Here is a 2500-nt window from a genome sequence, read left to right on the forward strand (position 1 = left end):
TAAGCAGGGTAGTTCTGCTAGTGCAATTGCCCCAAAGGTTAAGGAAGCGGTGAAGGGCAAGGGCGTCAGTGAGAACATGGCTCCTTCTAAAATGATTGAGATCATGCATCTCGATGAAATCACCACCCAGAGGAGGTTGCGGAGTCTGTCAAAGCACAGCTCAACATCGAGATAGAAATAGATCGTATCAAAATGAAGAAAGGCCGCGCGGCCGGTACGTGGGCACGGATCAACGTATCGCTGCCAGACTTTCAAAGCTTCCTGAATTTGGGAAAGCTGAAAGTTGGTTGGTCGATATGCCATATCCGCGAGGTTATGGAAGAGCAGAAATGCTATAAGTGTTGGAAGGTAGGCCATACGAGCTACCATTGAGAACAGACAAGTAATCTGTGCTGGAAATGCGGTTTGAGTGGACACAAGAAGCAAGCTTGTACCAACTCTGTCAAGTGTTTGGATTGCGGTACGAGGTCACAGAACCTTCACGCAACGGGCAGTTATATGTGTCCCCGAAGGCGAACGATTAGATCATAATGGTTAGGTTGCTACAACATAGCCAGAATCATATTATGCTGCATTTCAGTGTGGCAAACGATTAGGAAGAATCTGCGGATATAGTGTTGATTGCAGATCCGTATCTGGCAACAACCAACGTCAAAGTGTTACGCAATGACGATAACACAGCAGCGGTAGTGGTTAACGCGGACTTACCAGTTAAGGTAGTCAGTAAGGCTTTGAAGGGTTTAATGATAGTTGACATAGGTGATATGCGAGTGGTTAGCGTTTACGCGCCACCTAGATTTAGTATGGAAGAGTTCCAGAACATGTTGGATAACACGGTAATGGCCGTAACCGGTATCCACAAAATTCGTTATCGGGGGACTTCAACGCTTGGTCAGTAAGTTGGAACAACCAACTTGGCGAGCGTGGAGAAACCAGAAACGAAGAGGTGAGTTGGTTTTATCAACCTTTGCGCAGATTGACGCAATTTTATTGAACGACGGCGCACCCCAACATGTTGGACCAGAACACGTCAGTAGTTGATCTTACTTTTGCGAGCCGAACCGTAGCAAGATCATTTAAGTGGGTGGTGTTATCTAGCTATATGAACTCTGATCATCGTGCAATACGAATAGATCTTGAGACGCAAAGCGTGCGTAATCTGTCCCGACCCATAACGGGATGGAGCATCAAGTATTTTAGCAAAGATATATTTGAAGTTATGATGCAAGCCGCTTTTGAGACCGAGGTCACAACAAGCGAAGACTTAATGCGTATACTTGTCACGGCGTGCAATGCGACGATGACTAAACGTAAGTACACTCTAACAAGAGTGCATTTTGGTGGACGTTAGAGATTGAGGCACTTCGCAAGAGTGCAAACACCGCGATCGATTAGCGCAAAGAGCTTTTAATACTGATCTCTATTCTACTTTTAGGGACGAGTTCAAGGTGGCACGGGGCTGCCCTCAAGCGATTGATCAAGCATACCCGACAGAGGAAGTGGAAAGAGTTCCTGGGAACAGCGAACAACGCATCATTTGGTATAGTATATCATACGTTCAAGAAAGTGGCCGAGGGTTCGATTGGACCCCGAACCATGACATTGGACGAGTTTAGGGAAGTGGTGAGCGAGCTTTTCCTACTCACCCAAACACGGTGTGGCCTGATTATCGTATCGATCAGCCACGAGAGTTTGAAAGGGTAACTAATGATGAGATTCTTGCGGTTGCCAGGAGACTACCTAACAAGAAGGCGCCGGGACCAGATGGTATCCCGAATGAGGCGCTGAAAGTTGGTATGTTGACTGCAACCGATGCATTGCAGGGTTTACCAAGGCTGTTTAGAGAACGCGAAGTTCCCCGATGAGTGGAAAAGGCAGAGGTTGGTGTTAATACGAAAACCACCAGAACCGGGTTCCGAGATTCGCCCATTTGTCTACTAGACGGGGCAGGTAAAGGTTTAGAACGCATCATAGTGCAACGGCTAAATGCACACATCGAGGAGGTCAACGGACTGTCTGACGACCAATTTGGTTTCAGAAGTCGTCGATCTACAGTTGATGCGATTCAACGGGTAGTGGACATTGTTTCGGTAGCTAGAGTAGAAACAGATACAGTGGACGGTATTGTGCGGTTGTTACATTAGATGTTACTAATGCTTTTTAACAGTGCTTCATGGTTGGCGATTACCGTGCTTTACAGAAGTGCTCCTAAATATCTTTATGATATCATTGGTGATTATTTTAGGAATCGTGTGCTGATGTATGATACCACAGATGGACCGGCAGAGATTGCAGTCACATCGGGTGTACCTCAAGGCTCGGTACTTGGCCCAACGTTATGGAACCTCATGTACGACGGAGTCCTACGAGTTGCAATGGTGGAAGGTGCACGGATTATCGGCTATGCAGACGATATAGTACTGTTGGTGGAAGGTAATTGTGTTGATGATATTGAAATTCTCGTTTCCAGTCAGATTCGCATCATCGACCGATGGATGAC

General features: G+C 46.5%; 1 pseudogene; it reads left to right on the top strand.

The window, feature by feature from the left end:
• Nucleotides 1-2500, top strand: part of LOC120907812 — a 9056-nt pseudogene that overhangs the window by 3807 nt on the left and 2749 nt on the right.

Source organism: Anopheles arabiensis, assembly GCF_016920715.1.
Source record: "Anopheles arabiensis isolate DONGOLA chromosome X unlocalized genomic scaffold, AaraD3 X_pericentromeric_contig0021, whole genome shotgun sequence".
NCBI classification, from domain to species: domain Eukaryota; kingdom Metazoa; phylum Arthropoda; class Insecta; order Diptera; family Culicidae; genus Anopheles; species Anopheles arabiensis.